Source organism: Aptenodytes forsteri, unplaced genomic scaffold (assembly GCF_000699145.1).
Source record: "Aptenodytes forsteri isolate BGI_AS27 unplaced genomic scaffold, ASM69914v1 Scaffold5, whole genome shotgun sequence".
Lineage (NCBI taxonomy): Eukaryota > Metazoa > Chordata > Aves > Sphenisciformes > Spheniscidae > Aptenodytes > Aptenodytes forsteri.
Genome location: NW_008795672.1, coordinates 5,929,780 through 5,948,410, shown reverse-complemented (window position 1 = coordinate 5,948,410; position 18,631 = coordinate 5,929,780). Strand labels below are relative to the sequence as shown.

Below are 18,631 nucleotides of genomic sequence, written 5' to 3'. Positions count from 1 at the left end.
CACGAAAATGATCAGGGGGATGGAACACCTCTCCTATGAAGAAAGGCTGAGAGAGTTGGGGTTGTTCAGCCTGGAGACGAGAAGGCTCCAGAGAGACCTTATTGCAGCCTTTCAGTGCTTAAAGGGGGCTTATAAGAAAGATGGTGGCAAACATTTTAGCAGGGCCTGTTGCAACAGGACAAGGGGTAATGGTTTTAAACCAAAAGAGGGTAGATTTAGACTAGATATAAGGAAGAAATTTTTTTGCAATGAGGGTGGTGAAGCACTGGCACAGGTTGCCCAGAGAGGTGGTGGATGCCCCACCCCTGGAAACATTCAAGGTCAGGCTGGACGGGGCTCTGAGCAACCTGACCTAGTTGAAGATGTCCCTGCCCACGGCAGGGGGGTTGGACTAGATGACCTTTAGAGGTCCCTTCCAACCCAAACTATTCTATGATTCTAACTCTACCTCTCTGAGTTTAGCCTCCTTTTGCCACTGGCAACCAAGTCATGAACCCCCTTCCACAAAGTGATTAAGCTCTGTCTTAAAACTAACGAACCTATTTTGTCCCCTGCTGGACAGGTTGCTCACAATTTCTCCACTCTGATAGTTAAACACCTTCTTGCCAGCTTCAACTCATTTGTGGCCAGTTTATCTCCATTTGCTCCTGTGCCAGCATTACCCTCCAGCTTCAGCAGCTGCTCTTGCTGTTTATCTGCCTGATGTATTTATAGAGAGCAACGATATCCCCGCTCTCAGCTTACTTTTGCTAGGTTTAACAAGCCAAATTTTTTTATCTTCCTCTTGATAAATAAGCTCTCCCTGTTGTTTTCCAGCTCCAGTCTGTGTTCATCCTTCTTAAACACAAGCAATCACAACGGTACGCTGATTTCAAGACCAGGTTTCTCTAGTGTCTTTCACATCACGACTATGTCCCTATTTTTACTAGAATATTTCATACCATACCTCCTAAGACTGCATTTGCCTTGGCCATGGCTTCATCACATTGCTCATTCTCAGTCATTGTGTGATTTAATAACCCTGAGTCTTTTTCCTCTGCCATTTCCAGCTGATGAATCTACATGATACAGCAGAAGTTTTCATTAACCACAATGTGTATTACCTTATAACTGCCCTGCAAATTTAATCATGTTTCTGTTACTCAGTCTTCAACGTTACCTTTTATTGTTATGAATAGCAAAAGCCCCACAACTTTCATCAACAAATTCCATCAGTTTCATCTAAGTCTCACACTGAAGCTATCAGTGGAAATAACAAAGAAAATCAAAACCACAGCCAAAGTTTGAGAACCATGACCTTTCTCTAGCCCACTGCTTGTTGTGGGCATCTCATCACCTCCACAACCTTGGCCAGTCATCATATAATTTTCTACAGATCTCCATCTTCTTCAGCTAATGAAAATTTCCTACATAATATTGCATCATGTGCTTTATCAAAATGCAGGTAAGATCTAATGTTTTCCCTTCAAATAGGAAATCAAGCCCATTATCAAATAAAGGTATTAGGTAATATCTGAAACAATGTCTTTGGCAAAGTCATGGTTGCATTTTATCCCAGTTCTCCATTAACCTCTGTGCCTTTAATTATTTTTTATTTCCTTTCTTGCTCAAAAAATCTGCATATTGTTCAGAACAGATTAACAAGTTTGTGGTGGGCCAGATCACTTTGTCTTCCTCTTTTGATTGGTCATCCCTGATTTGAAAGATTTATCACCAAGCCTTGCTATTAGAGAAGTCATTTCATATTATCAGGTCTTTCTGAATTCTGGAAAGGGGATTATGCTGGCTCCCATGACTTCAGGGCATTTATGTAAGGAGTTCAGAGCTTGGCTTCCACCTTCATTATGATAATATTCACTTCCATATACTAATTCCTGTGGGGCACCCTGTCTCTGCCCTACCTTCTTAGTGAATGTCTTTATTTGAACCGTATCTGTGCTAGCTTTAATTTTTCAGAGAAGCATATTTCCGTGATGTAGTCAGTATTAATGAGTGCGATGATGCTATGCATGTGCACACCGAGAATGTGTTACTTTGAAAGCGATGCGGAAATCAGTGGGGTTTCTCACAGAAGAGAAAATACTTGGTACGAACAGAGATGGCATAAGGCTTTTAAGACTTACTCTGAGAAACAGACCAACTGAAGAGCATCTGTAGGATTAACCTGGAAGGAAAAAAAATTCAGTTTCTGGGAGAAAAAAAGCAGATGTGTAATTGCCTCCACACCTCTGAGACAAGTGCAAGCAGAAATGGGGAGCCTTCTGCCAGGTTATTTGAAGGAAGGGTCAGGACAAGAGACACTTAACTAAATCAAAGCCTGCACCTCTCAGAGATAGGAAATAGCACAGGGCAAGTGTCAGACTGCATTGCTTAGGGAAAAAAAAAAAAGCAGCATCTCCAACACTGCCTTGCTTTGCCTTCTCATGGTCACCCATTTTTCTCCCAGGAGAGAGGAGAACAGAGAGTGTGACAGCAGCCGAGGACAGGCAGCGTCTTGCTGGGTCAGAAATATGAAACTAATCTATACTAAGCTGAGAATGTGAAACTAATCTATACCAGAAGGAGAGCTGCTGACTTGGGCAGCTAAAATTGACAGTTTGAGATAGCTTCTGAATGTGTGAACTAAGCCCGGATGAGAACCATTTTTATAGTGAAAGGTGTGATCAGCCATTGCCAGGAAAGGAAGGTTGAAATAAGAAACAGGAAACACCAACCCATTATGGCAAGAAAAAGCTGTGTAAGATGTATGAGGGCTCTGAGCTACTGCTATCCGAGTAGGAGTGCAAAGCCTGGCAATGGCAGCAAGGACAGAGGGTGAGAAGAAAAAAAGTGAGGTAACAAAGGCAGAAAGTCAGGAAGTTGCTCCTACTAAATGAGGCAATATTGCCACGTCTAGCTACAGTGTTGTGAGATGAAGCCTACCTGGAACACAACAGGGGTAGTCAAATGAAACAAATTCCTGAAGAGGGTTTATTATCCTGGCCTTGGTCAATAAGTAGCCCTTCCCAGGGACAATCACGTCCATACCATCGGAAATCCAGGGTACTTTTCCCAATTTGCTGTCACAGTTTCATATGTCAAAGACATACAAAAGGATAATTGCATCTGTATTCCAACCTACTGTCCCAGCACACAGCAAATAGTGATGCCATGGTCCAACACAGATCTCTTTCCAAAGCACTGCTGGCCAGAAGAGAAAATTGCCTCTAAACTGAATCAAGCTGCACTCTCTCTCCCGCTTCAAATCCGTCCTCAAGATTCACCTCTACTTTGAAGCTGGGAAAAAAACCCAGCTAACCAATTATGGCTAAGTGGTAATATCCCCAGCTGGGGATAGCTGATTAAAAAAAATAAGCTTTTTGCAAACAATCATGCAACAAATAGCCAGTGTAACAGTGCAATTTTAGTTTGCACTGTTCTGTTTTGCCTTTTTGTTCCTTTCATTTGTCACACTTGTACTTCAAATTAGACTGTTACCTCTTTAGAACAGGGACTTCTAGCTATATGGCACAATGATCTAAATGGTGATCATACTAAAATAATACATAATAATACGTGCTCAGGGCTTTAAACAGGTACTTGTTTAACATAAAGATGTCAGGAGGAGATTCTGCAGTATCTCTTACTACACCATGGTTTGTCTTGATATTTCTTTTAATCCCATCAGCAGCCCCCTAGGAGTATATTGTTACAAAGGAAAAAGCATCTCAAAGCCACTGTATGTGCCAGTTTAATGATAACTACTGCTAAATAATTTACTGCAAACAACAAAGGCTAAAGAGTTATCTGAAGATGCCACAGGAGCATTCTGTGCACTTTCGCCATCTTAATTTCCGTGCCAAATGATTTTGTTTGATTTTTATCCAAAGGCAAAGCCCTGTCACTGACGAAGAGGTGCAAAAAGCGCTGATTTCAGAAAACAAAGCAATCGTGGTGATGACAGCATTTAGCTTTGGTCTACTGGTGGCAGATATGTCACTTTTATGCAACTTCATACACAATACACTAATAAAACATGATAAAAGTCTGCTCTACTTACGGAGGCATGCAGCTGATAACTTTCCACTGTGGAAAGTTAATTTTAAAAAGTCAGCATTTTAATTCTGCTAGCAATTTTTAATTCTCCATTTTAAAAAGTACATGTTCAGAAAAATATGTTTGATTAGTAAAACTATATACTCTGTGTTGTTATTTGGGTTGAGGTTCTAAAATATGCTGTCATTTACAGCCAAGCACTCTGAAATTAAAAATTCCTTAAGATTATCAAGTGTACTAAGATTTATTTTTGAAAGCACTAGGTTTTGAAAAAGCAGCACACACCAAAATAAGGGAAAGTTTGCATTTGAATACAGTTTAGTGTATCCTGCCTGACACAATATATAAGCACCAAAACATTCCAAACTTCTTCAGAGAAAATGTCCAGAAGTTGTAACTTATACTATTTTCTGAGGTGAACGGAACAGGCCTGATAATCTCACAAGAATAGCTCCTCTCAGGTAGTTTGTCCCTCCTGCTTTGAGCTCTAGCTGGATCCCAGAAATGAAGAAATTCAAGACATGTAGGATAATGGCATACTTTGAAAGTGAGACTGAGGGATTAGAATAAGAACAGTCTTTAAATTTATGTGAATCACATCTCTAACATTTGCCTATCCACAGGAGGGGGAAAAAAAGGTAATAACATCTAGTAGTTTGGGGACCACTATCTGGCAGAATTCTCTAGCTGGCAGAATAGTGGCAATCAAAAGTGGATCATGCACACTACATCTTACATAAAAAAGCCCACATGCCTCTTCACACTAAGATAACAGCTATGCTATACTAAGCATAGCGTTCGTCGCCTTTTTCAGCAAAACCATGACTGCAGAAGAAAGCTGTGCGTGGGGTGCTTTTTTTGATTTATATGGAGTAAACATTTTCTTGGTCACAGCATCAGAGAAACCTTTCTTCTAATACACCTGGGCAAATGCTTTAAACAAATAAATAGCTTGCCAAAGCCTTTAGATCACCACAAATATCAACTCTGACCTGAAAACAGTATTGGAACAAACTGCAGATTTCTTAAAAGTGAACAGGTATTTGTGATCATTATAAATACAGCACTTAATTCACTTCTGTGTTGTTTTTTCTTTCCCTAGATCTAATCCAATTTCCCAGAAAAGCTCTTCTTTTTCTGTCTCATTCACATCCACGCTCCAGCATTCAGAAGCTAGGAACATATACTATACAGCATATGCTGATACTTGCAAATATCAGCATTGAAAGCAGTGTACTACAGTGCACGCCTCTGAAAAGAGGCTACAATGAATCATTTCAGCATGCTGATTAGAATTTTTACTACTTTTAAATTTCAACTTTCATTTTTTACTGCATCTTAATGCACTGTTCTTTCCCTCTTTGGCTGCCTGCAACTCACTGTTTGTAACTAAAGGATTCTTTTTCTGGTTTATCTCTGACTGTAAAGTAGTTTACAATGTTCTGCATGGTGAACAGCACATATAAAAATAAATTGTATGCTAAATATGCTCAGAAGGTAATATGATAGCAAGTCAAGAAACAGGAAGATTTAAACCTCCCTTGCTGCCCAAAAGACAAACAGCTTAGCAGAGATGAGGGATATCAACTATGGTTCAATATTCTACTTCTCCTGTAGAATAAATATTTATATTACCTATACGGATATTATGTTTTATAACAATAAACAGTGTTTCATGCCACTCCAGAATACCAAATAAGATAAAAGGCTGGACAGGCAGCTGAATTTCGTTTCTCCATACAAAGCCACCGCATTTGATTTCAGCTCTTACTGCCATCCAACACCTAAAGGAACGATGCAAGCCTGAAATGACATTGTGCAATGTACTCCATCACATGTTCAGAGGGGTTAGCAAGGCTTCCAGGCATGTGCTAGAAGTTATACACATGCTTTAGTGCTTTGCTGGGTGGGGGATACAACTGTGGAGCAATGCCACTGAAAACACTGACCTTCCAATAGTTATTCCTGGTGCATGCACAGCTTGATGAGTGCTCACTGGAGCGAAGTGCTCTCCCCACACTGCCCCATCCTCTCCCAAACCCAAACAACTGAAGGAAAGCTCTCCATCCCTCAGAAACAACTTTCTAGAGTGCATAATATATATTCCAAAAGGTTAGAAAGTGTTTATGTATCTGTATTCATACTATTTATCAAATTAATTACATTAAGAAAAAAGAGCTTTAACTTCAAACCAGGTCTTCAGAAGTTAAAAATAGCTGTTACACTGTGCTACACACTTTACTACTCAAGATCACTGAGGAGGAAACATATAACCATAAATAACATACTACATTTAATAGGGAAACTATAAGAGGGCAGTATATCAAAACCTGCTATTTACTTGACGCAACTCACACAGTAAGCTCATTTTTGCTGTAAGTAAATCACCTCAATATAAACAAGGACTTCAGAAAAACAAGCAAGAATTCATAGTCTAACTCGGGAGAACCATAAATCTGAATGTTTCCATATGAAAAAAATGACACAAATCCACTACTTGCATCGCATTTTCAGCATCCAAGAAATTTATCTTGTTAGCGTGCATCAGATCATTACAGCACTATTCATTGAGATGCCAGAACTGAAGACTCCTCAAACAGTCTGAAATGGACAGATGGGTAAAGCTTTTATGATGTTCCCAGAATGGCTGTTTTCATGACATGCCTGAAAGAAAACACAGATGTATATGACCCTTTTTAATTTTCCTCCTCCGAGTCAGTATGCTTCGCTGAACAAGCCATAGTTCAGCAGCAGGTCTCAAAGACTTACGAAAGTGAGCGCTCCGTTTATGACTCCCGAGAAATAAAGATCAAGGGTACTGGATCCCAAGCAAACTACCTTCAGTCAGAAACAGATACTTGTTCTCCATCTGAACACTCTACAGAGCTGTGAATAATCACACTTGTACACTCAAATTAATTTGCAGAATTGCTTCAGGTGAAGAATTCCCATTGAACAAGATAAGCATAGGCCATAAACCTGAAATGTCATCACTTCTCATCAGTATCTCACTGGATTTTCGATGCTCACAGTAATCTATTTTTAGCTAACTAAGAGCAAACCTCCCTAATTACGATACCATCTTCATACCACCATCCAGTAGGCTACTTCACTGCAGTGACTTTTAGATTAAATCGTATTGATAAAACATGGAATTGTTAATAGGATCACACAATGAATTTATATCTTGAATAGCTGAAACTACAGAGGCAGAAAACTAACTATAAATCTGCATTATATAATTTTACTTATCTTTCTACAGTTGGAAATATTAATCAGAGCAATCCAACCCAAATTCTTATGGCCAAAGTAGGAAATCATAGAATCATAGAATCATTAAGGTTGGAAAAGACCTTCAAGATCATCGAGTCCAACCGTCGACCCAATACCACCATGTCCACTAAATGATTAATAAGTAATGTTCCATTACTTATTATTATTACTTATTACCATGTTCCACCATTAATAAGTAATGGTGGAAAACATTCTCTGCAAATATTCATTCTACGATACATTTCTGAACATCTATTTTTGGTCATTACCCACAAAAATCCAAGGCACATAAGTTTACTCACAGTGCTACTGACCAACAGCACATTTTGATCTTACTTACTAAAACATTCAGAAGAAAATTCTCTACAGTACGTTCACGTGCTGACTTTCTGATTCATGCTGAGATGGCTGTTCATTCAACCCTGTAACATCAACATCACCATGTGACTTAGAAGTCTAATTAGCACTCCACAAATTATGAATGGCAAATATTCCCAGTGAACCGTTCCTAAATACTCTGAAGACTGAGAAATAAATACAGGAGAAGTTTTTTTTAACTTTTCATATTTAAGAAATTGGTCGTTTTATTATCGGGGGGGAAATTATTCTCTGCTATTTATCAACTGAGCAATAGACCTGGCTACGTTAACAAGTACAAAAATAAATAACAAGCAACAAGAGGAAGAGATGTCCGTTTAGCTTTGTGACTGTATCTCACTTTGCCTTCACAGCTAGTGAGGGGTTAGCGTCCTGTTGGACATCAAAAAAAGGCATGTCAGAGGAGTAAGAGTTGGAGTTGAAGGTTCTACAATATCTAAGGAATTAAGAAACTATATAAGAGCATCTACTCCCCATGCAGAACAACTCCATATATAACCACCATTCCCCAGACTAGCTGGCTGATGGGAGTAGCATTTGTTTTTTACTTAAATTGTATCAGCTCTTGCTCTCTCCTTTTGCCATCAGGGCTCCTGAAGTGAAACTTTAAAGAATGAAACCTGAAGGGTAAGAAATTTGTGTGAGGACTGTTCTTTCAATGCTGAATCAGCTGATATATAACTAAAAGTCTAGTTCTCAGGAGTGAAGCGTGAGCAGCTTCAGCGAGGCATTTGATCGTTTCGTAACATTAAACAAACAAAAAATAACATATTGAGTAAACCAGAATAAAATTCTATTTACTCATGTAAGTGCAGAAACTCATATACAGATCCTGTTGAGGTTGGAGGATCTATTAATGTGAAGGGCTGTTTGTGAAAATAAACAAACATTCATAGTCAGATGCTCTTGCCACTACTCAGTATTCACTGAGTAAAATCCCCTACAATTAGAGTAAGGGATAGCAGGAGTCCCTGAGTTACACAATGTGTGAACTGTTTATTTCCCGGTGCTTATCTAAACTCACATCTAGCTTGCCTATGTCAAAACTCCGTGATTGCTCTGGCACATACACAAATAAATACTTAATATTCTGTTTACATCAAAGAAGCTTCATTAGTGGCACCGATCAGCAACAAATAAATTTCACACTGCCAATGCAATCCAAATACATACCAATCCCTGATTTTTGCAGGCATGATTGGGCCATGACAAAAGACTCAAGGACAACCTTAAATCTAACATGGCACATCTAGTACTTTCCTAAAAGTTAATTATCATGTGATACCAGTCCAACAAAAATAAATCTGAGAAAGTACCGAAAATAATGATTGCTAGAATCTGGCAGAAAAGAACAGGGAGGTGAGGGAGAACACTTTGTATTTAGCCTATTATTTCTTCTCCCCCCCCCTTCTCAAATCACCTAGCACTGGTCACTCAGAGAAACAAACAGGGCCAGCCTGACATTTGGTTTTAGTCATTGTGACCATTTCTACATTCTTATGTCATGTTTTTACAAGACTGGGGTTTCTTTTCTCTGTCTCTGGGTTTGTAAGCCTTTTACACTGGGTCTTCAAAGTTTCCTCTATAGTCCCCAGAAAAGTAAAACTCTTTCCTTTTCAGTGAAAGCTAAGATTCTTGTGTGATTACATGATGCCAGGACCTGAGGCTTTAAGGCGAGCAAGCAATGCAAAATTCATAATAAAATTGTGTTAGCAAAAACCAAAATTATCAAAAGCAACAATCACGAAGTATTTTTCCTGAGGCACCAAGGTCATTTGGCACGTATCTTCTTTGTGTGCATACTGAGTAAAATTCACTCCCGTGCAGAGGGATGGCATAAAACCTGTGAACCACTTAAGTCCTAATTTAAAGTCTTAAATGAGACCAAAGTGATGCATAGGCCTTCAACTGGACACTAGCAATGGAGCTGAATTTTATCCACAATGGATATTGGTCTCATCACAACTGGTGCTGCTCTTACATTAGGTGTAAATTCATGCATAATTCATTTTAGATAAAGAAAATGATTCTACAGCTACCAGGCATTAAGTCTCTTGCCGAATAAGCCACATGAAAATTTCATAAAAAATGAAACCGATTTTTCAAACCCATCCTCATGTAGAGAAAACAAAGCACTCTGTAGTACAATAGTTTCATCTTGTGATTCTTTAAAAATACCTGCCTATTAGCACATGCCAAGGGAATAAACCAGAATTAGAATTTAGTAAAATAGTAAGATATTTCCCATCGATATGCCTATAACAACTAAGCAAGCATTTCATAACAGAAGGCCTTTGCTGCCACAACTAACACTGATGTATTACTAAGGTTAGTTAGGAATATCAAACGGAGTAGTTCGAGACCCTTTGCGCATATTATACAGCAGTAGATCACTTCAGGATTTACTGGGGGTCGCAGAGAAAAAAGTGCTGGTTTTATCAGGAAGTAACACCATGTAAAAGCAATGCAGAAATTCTGACGGTGTTCCCGTGGTTCTGAATAGATCTTTCCATTTACTTTGCACAAGAACATGTGACCTGAACTCCTGTGCTGTGCAACGTGATAGATAAAAAGAGAGGATCCCCCCCTGAAAGTTAGACTCTCAAAAACTCACAATACAGAGACTACAATTTACTGAAAATTTAAAGGTTGCCTTTGGAAACTGCCAACCAAGTGCACAGCAGTCGAGAAGGCTAATGGAAGATAGTGACATGTTAACTGTGTGATATATACAGAGGCAAGTTCAAAGCTGCAAATATAGTGCCTGAGAAGAGTGGTGAAGAGCCAGATGCTGCTTCTGGCAAAATGTCTAGGAATCATTGCACTGACATCCGTCAGAAGAGGACAGCATATCAGGAGACGGCGAGTATAAGCTGCATTTCCTCTCATCAAACACCTAAAGCTGATTCTGCTTTCAGAAAGATTAATTAAGGAAAGGCTGATATTTGGACAAAGAAAAAGACAGGCAGAGAAAAATGTGATCTCAAATTCAACAAAAAGGCACCGTAAACAATGGTGCAGGGACTGCTCATGGCAATGAATCCCACCGGTATACCTTGTGGTAGCCAACCCCACCTGAGGAATGAAGACCAGCTTCATAAAACCAGGTAACCAGATAACACCAGCAGAGATATTGAAACAACACAGTTGCTGATCACCGAATTAGGATTCAGCAAAGGAATAGCCATGAGGGCATGGAGGAGAGCTCACGCATTATTGTGACACAGAAAGAAGTTGCACTGTATTATTCAGAGATTTTGCTGTAAATAGATACATCCTAATGAGCTCCAGATCTGAAATATCTGGTTATTTCCTTTCTAGGGCCAGGATGATATTTCCATTCACGCTGCCATTTTCTTGCTTGCGATGGGTAAGAGGGAAGCTAACAAAGTTGCCGATTCCCTTCAGCAACAGGGGGCGGGCAGGAAAAGGCATCATGGTGCTAGTGCCTTGTGGTGCAGCTCTGCTAGCTGACTCTGCAGGGGACTGTGGATGGCAGGGTGTTGAGCTGAAATGTTGGTAGAATATATTTTGCATTTATTCTAAAAAGAATGGAGACATTTTAAAAGGTTTTTTTTCTGGCTCAAGCTAAGGATTTCTGGGTTCTTCCATCCAAGAATCTGACTCACTTTGCAGTCTGGGGAAAGACACAAGTAGGAACATTTGTAGCTCCTCTTTCTCTGTGACACGATCTGTAGTCGAGCCTTCTTAGTGGCAAGAAACATTTGGCTGGAACTCTGCCTGGGAGGAAGGAAGTGAACATTATCTAGTCAGAGCTTTCTGTACCATGCCTTAAAAGCAGCATCTAGATAGAAGAAGAAAAAAACATCCAGGGTTGGTTCAAGACTCTAGAAGCCAATTTAGTGTCGTGAATTTTTTTTTTTTATGCCATAACTTAAATTCAGTTCAAGATCTGCAATGGCTTAGAGGTAGCAAAAGAAAAGGAACTTGATACCAAAATGTAAGATCTACTCTGAAAACGTCCAGATAAAAAAAACAGAGTGAGAGAAACAACCTTAGATGAAGACAGGAATGCAGCTATCCTAACACAAAGCAAATTCAGTATCAAAAAGCCATTTACTGAATAGGACAGAAAAAATAGAATAGAACACCTTCTAAGAAACAATACTCGGAAATGGAAGGGAGGAGGAAACTTAGAGGATAAAGTCTAATGCAAAAATCTATTTCATCATATTTTACAGATGATCATTTATATAATTGCTGTGGATGTTATTGGATTATATATTCCAAGAGAGAGGACACAATGAATACTAATAAATTAATGAGAAATGGAAAGTCTATATCAAGTATTTAGGTCCAGCAGTAGCATACAGCTTTGGTATGAACCCTCAGAAAGAAAAAGGAACAGTCTGTGGCAGATTGTTAACAGCAAAACACTGGAGATGGTCATTGACACAGAAACTGCTAGTGCAGCTACTACACTTACAGAGCTCTAAGAAATGCTATAGCTTATTTAGCTCCCAAGGTAGCTTCCATAATTCCACTTCTACTGATAATGTTTAAGACTGTGGACATTTCTTTAACAAAGTATTCATTAAAAAAATATAACTTTGCCTTTTACTTTGTATGTTAACATTTTTGAACTGCTGTTAAACGCTCCAGAATTAGTTACTCAGCGTGAATCTTTATGACAGTGACATCACAGATCAATCAAATCCTTCTTTCCATGCCAAATCCATAGAAGCTATCAGTTTGAAAGCACAGATAATATACAAAGACATAATCCAAATATTTGACAAACACACATCTCAAAGTTACAAGCACATTTACAATGATTTGCAAACCATTTTTTTTTACTTTAGTGCAGCCAGTGGGGCTCGGATTGCTAAATCATGAATTTTCATAATTTCCTCTGTTGCTAACTCCCAAAAGAGGGCCAATCCACATTTATTATCAAATATGAGGAAAAATGTAATAACTTTATAAAATGTTTATCCATCTATGCACGCACACTTTTCCCTCCCCTGTGAAACATATTCAGCAGATGGCTTCATCTAAGCTTAAAGGACCACTGCAGAGTGATGGACTTAAATAAAAAAAATTAGAGAAGTAAGAGTTAAACAGGTGTAAAAGGCTGGCGGCTTTTGTCTGCCTGAAGGACTTGATCCTGCTGAGAAAAAGTGACAAGTGCTCCATGGATTCATAAAGGCAAGAGATTTATTCCCCCAAGCTGTTGTGCATGTGCCCAGCAATCCTAAGGGGTCAATCCTCTGAGCAACCAAACTTAGGGAAAATTACCTTATTATTTTCTTTCTTCTTAAAACTCAGGAAGAAGGAAACTTGGATGACAGTCTAGGAGAGAGATCTGCTTACAGCAGAGAACTGAACAGTTTCTCAGAATTACATGAGATGATCAACAGGGGTCTCATGTAGCTGATTTGAAGCTTAATATTTACCTTGTACCACTGATTTACAGGCACATAGGTATTAACTGGACTGTGAGCATACCATGCAATTCTTTCATCTTTCAATGTGCTTCTTGTACCTTTGCCAAAAGTCATAATTTTCCAGCATCCTGGATAGATGCATAGCCAAATGATAAATGCTTTCTCAATGAAGAGAACATCATTTGATTGGATTTCTCCTTAAGCTCAAACCTCCCTAATAATAAATATATCGATTAAAATTCTGCCTGCTTGGAAACAAAGAACAAATTAAATAACTGCTCCACTGTGAGAATATACGCGTGTGGGAATCTCCACCTCTATACACAGCTTCATTGAATTTGGTGAGACCTGGTTAAAAAATAAATTACTACATCCATAGACTGATGCCTCTGCAATTCAGGAAACCATAAATCAAGTAAAGAAACCTGGAAGAGGCAGAGTGCAATGGCAATACGCTGTAGCTGGTTAAAAGGCTGTCAAATATTTTGCATATATTCTGCTGAAGAGATGCTGTTTAACAATAAGAAGGTTTTTAGATATAGCTCAGTGAGCTGTCCTGCTCCATAAGTCATATAAACTATTCATTTTGGTTGAGTCAAATGTCCACTCGCGTTTCATTGTTACGCACAAGAAGATACAATACTTCAGAGGGTCTTTACTTTTAAAATAAAACATATCTGAATGAGCTGCTTCATATAAACAACATTGATTGTTCCAGTACTGGAAATGGGCTGTGGGTAACCCGGAAACAAACCGGATGTAAGATTTACACCAGGGATTCCTCCGAGACCATCCATTATCCAGTCACATCTGTTAGTCCAGCCTTATCCGATAATGGAAGCAGTCAAAAACAGTGAAATAATACCAGCTTTATGCCACCCCAAAGCACTCATCCATGCCAAGGGATCTGACGGTTACCAACTATGGATGTCAACCACTGCGATAGCCAAATAGACCCAATGGGGCAACATGTACCTGTCACCACAAAACCTGCTCTTTAAGTTACAACCATTTTAGGAAAAGCACTTATTAAACCCAAACATAAGTTGAAAGATTTGGAAAAATCTGCCTTTAGAGCACCACAGAATAATGACTTCCAACTTGTCTTTAGCAGAAGCCCTGAATTTCTGACTGATGGTTTCATAATATCAGGTCTTAAATGTCACTGATCCCACAGAAAAGCACTGATGTGCTTTGGCGTTGGTTCAGCTCTGTATGGGTATGTACCAGGCCTCACACCGGTTTAGTTTTCATTACCTGAAATGTCATTTTGAAGGGTCCCCCATTTAATATATAAATGCCAGATGCCAAAAAGATGTTCAGTGACCTTCTAAAATAGCAGCGCTATCATTTTGCTTTAAGGCGAGCTGATTTTCTCCTAGGCACGGTGCCCACAAACGAGCCTACAATGTAGTAGCACCATCATAGGATGATATTGGTGGAAGCAACCTTAGACTAGAAGTGACAGTGGACATACGGCGACAATTACTCTGAGGCACAGCCTTGGCAGTTCAGGAGTGTTTGTATTTCCATGCGAGGTATCCGAGTCCAACTGAAGTAAAACTGTCAGAAGTACTTCATTGTCTAGGAGCTTCGGTTACATTTCCAAAGGTTACTTTGTCATTCAGGACACCTAGTGTCACGGAAAGCTTTTGATATTTCTCACTGAAAGTTAATGAGACTTTGGCTCCTAGGTGTACGAGATATGCTTGACATAATACTTAAAAGTTTGAGTAACATAAGCATATGTAATATATTTACCTGTATGCACCGCATTCATCCTGAACTTAGGGGCTAATGGGCAAAGTTTCAAAACCTCTGGTAGTAAATCCAAATTTTAGTCAGTTTTATTGGGTCACTGAATCACTGTATTTTTATAGATGTTACTCCCTATCCCTTGCATCCTGAAAGATGATGACAGTATTGTAAAAGCATCTCAAACCTGTAAGAGAATGAACATAGAGTAAAACCAGCAGGGATTTTATGAAGCATATTGAAGGTAGTGTTGATGCTAGATGCTACCTGAACCTCTACCTAAGATACTTCTGTCTGACTGAGATTCTTCTAGAGTTCATGTTAGTCTCAACATGGGGATGATAAAAGTTGTAAACAAAAAAAAAATCTGGCAAGGGAAGAAAACAGACAGTATTTTAAAGTAAACCATTCCACGGCAAGATAACCTAACACGTTGCTTCTAAACAGAGGTGAAAGAAGGCACTGCAGGAACACTTTTATTTAATGATCCTCCAACAGCTTGCACGCCCATCTTACGTAGCTCTATTCAGGAAAACTTCTACAGTGGCCACAGTCTTGCAGTTCACCTGTTCAGGAAAAAGGGAGTCTCTCCTGCACAGTGCAATTCAGTAAGTACAATCCTCCCCAGCAACTGGGAATGCTCTGAGAGACAAGTGAAAATTGAACCCTCTGCAACAGATTATTTGAAGTGTGAACTGATACAAAATGTCAGCTGCAACGTTCTTCGCAGATGTGGGCAATCACCCCCTTCTGCTGTTCTACCTGTGTAAAAAGTGTCTTTAGCTCCAGGAAATGGAGATGTGCGTACATCTGGCCAATACTAATAAAAAGGCAACTGAGTGTTTTGGGGAAGATCTTGAACTAGTGGGAAAAAAGTAACACCGTAACGGCTATTGATTTCAACCAAGCTATGTCTATTAAAACCGCTCTCTATCTTTGGAGCATCATGCCTATACACATATATTCTAAGAAGAATAGACAATTTTCAGAGTTATCAAAACATATACATGACACACTCAGATCCATGGAGACTTTCAGCATAGAAAAATAAACTATTTTTAAACAAAGAACTGAAACCACAACATCCTCCACCCCATACAATCCAGATGTAAGTTTTAATCTGTATTTTTCAGATAGAGTTACAAGCTGTATCCGCCTAAACTGATGCAGAAAAAAGGGATAGCAAACTATCCCAAAACTCCAGCAGTTTCCTCTAGGTCTCAAGGGACATTTTATAATCCTTCAGGAAATTATAAAAATAGTGTGACATACTTGTAGCTAAAAGAGAATAATTCACTCATGACTCCACTCTATTGTCCATTTATGACCTTTTGTTATGCTCCAGGGATATAAGTACCAAGAGGAAGAAAATACTTGCAGACAACAGCCTCCTTACCCTTAGCCTAGTAGTGCAAAAGGTCTTGCATGCCTTGTCTGGAAGCACGGAGAACTTCCTACAATATAGCAATAATAGCTACAGTACAAGTAAAGTTGGCAAATTTGTCAGTGTCACGTCCAGATTCAAGGGGTTCTCTCAAAAGGATGCACTTAAACAATGTTCACCACCATCACGGAAAAAAAAGAGAAAATATGCTAAGCTGTATAAATTTGCAATTTTTTATTATTTATTTTTTACTCAGCTGTTTATTAGCTTAAAAATAGAAGCTATGTTGCTTTTGAACTCTGACCTTTTGAGTAGAATGGCCCTGAACACCTACATATTCTCTTTTATTTGTAACGAGACAAATTTTACAAGATTATAAAAAGAAAAAATACTTAGACTGTTCATTCAAGCTGTATACTCTGAGATGTGAAATGCTAAATTATCTGTGCCCAAGCTGAGATGGTTAAACTGAAAAAAAAAAAAAAAAAAGAAAAAACTGGAAAAAATAGCAAATCCCCACCCACTCACTAAAGGAAATTTAATTTCCAAGACACAACACAACAACACACCAACGTGGTCCAGTTTTCTCATGAAATTTAGTAGTATACAGTTCTATAATGGGAATCTGCAGAGATATAGACACTACCATACCCTGATAGGGAATAAGAGCCTCTAGCTGTATGTATGGGCTATATATTAGATGACACATAGGGCCAGGTCTTCATGTATGATAAATTGTCTAAGCTTCAACGACAGGAGCTGGGAAATGGCACCGTTGTAATCATACTTCAGCGGTGAGAAACTTGCTTCATTTGTGTATTGTCTCCATCTATTTTTTATAACTATTCTTTCATATATTTTATTCTACAGTTAAAGTTTAAAGTCAAATTCTTCCACTGTTTGGAAAACCTACTTTTCTATTACAAGTAGATCGGGTACATCTAGATTTAAATAGCTTCCCTGTCAACGTATCTCTAGAGATCTTTGATGTTACTCAAAAAGACATATCCAACATCAATTTTTTTCACGGTTAAGGCTTGGCTTCCAGGTATGATTTTAAACTGGCATCTGCTAGAAATATTTTCTGTGTCGCTTCTAAAAAAACCAATATGTGAATTAAATTATAAAGCTGCCTGGACAAGTAATTATCAGTTTGGTGTAGCATCCTTCCCTAATAATGACAGTACAGGAGGACTTCACATAGGATTTTTTCAGAAGGGAGACTGAATTTATGTCCCTTACAACTAACACATTTGTTAAAGCTTTTATTATGCAAGTGTTGCTGCTGCAAAATGTTGAAGGTATCTCGTCCTACATCAAAAAAATAATTAGAATTATACTCATAACTTTGCATTACACAAATCAGTTATTCCCCAAAATAACTTTTAATGCAAGATTGAAAAGATTTTGCCTTGCTTAGACCAAGAAAAGAAGTTTTGAGATAAAGACCTGGATACTACATGCTCCCCAGATATATTTACCCGTAAGTAATTAAGGAGTGCTTTATGAAATAAAATATTATTCCAAAATCAAATGAACACTCTTAATGTGTACTTCCCCTCACTTGCTGACCCAGTACTCCCTACTTAACCATATTAATAATGAACCATTTTCAAAAAGCCAAAATGGTTAATACATTCCTCATAATCTCCTATTCCTGGAAGCCGAAGATAGTAGTATAATTAATGTTCATGATGAATGTCAGAAAGCTGCTGCTTTGTTTCTTTACTTATATGGGAGGAAACAGGAGAGAAGGGAGGTATAGAAAAACACCAAAGAAAAGCCATTGAGCCCTTTAATACATAGTCGTTTTCTTCTTTTTTAAGTATTCTTACAGAAGACCAGCCTCTGAAGCATTGGAAATAATTGACTCTTTTCACTGATTCACAAAATGAGAAACGAGTGCCCAGTCTTGCAGCGTTGTCATTGTACAGCAAAGACAACCCATGTGGAAGAGATAAAAAGCCTACACATTCCCAGTTCACCTCCATGCGGATGAGGACGAACAAAACCAGCGGGTGATGCATCTTTATCAACAACTGCCAGTCACTACTGTTTTGCCATATGCAAACACATTAGCGTTCATTTGCTGAATTTGTTCATCAAAGCAAAATGGAAACAGAACTGCTGACAAATATAAGGAGCTGTCACGTGGAGCACGTTGGCAGACCTGCCTTAAACTTGTTGCCTATTGTCATTTTTTGTCATTTTGTCATTCATTGTCATTAAGGCTTGCCAATGTGACGCCCATCTACAAGAAGGGCCGGAAGGAGGATCCGGGGAACTACAGGCCTGTCAGCCTGACCTCGGTGCCGGGGAAGATTATGGAGCGGTTCATCTTGCGGGCGCTCACAAGGCATGAGCGGGACAACCAGGGGATCCGGCCTAGCCAGCACGG

The 18,631-nt window shown here is 38.9% G+C and overlaps 1 protein-coding gene across 4 annotated transcripts in view; it reads right to left on the bottom strand.

Moving 5' to 3' along the window:
• The window catches only part of MACROD2 (MACRO domain containing 2), a 922,980-nt gene that overhangs the window by 233,481 nt on the left and 670,868 nt on the right, over window positions 1-18,631 (bottom strand). The gene's annotated exons all lie outside the window — the stretch shown is intronic.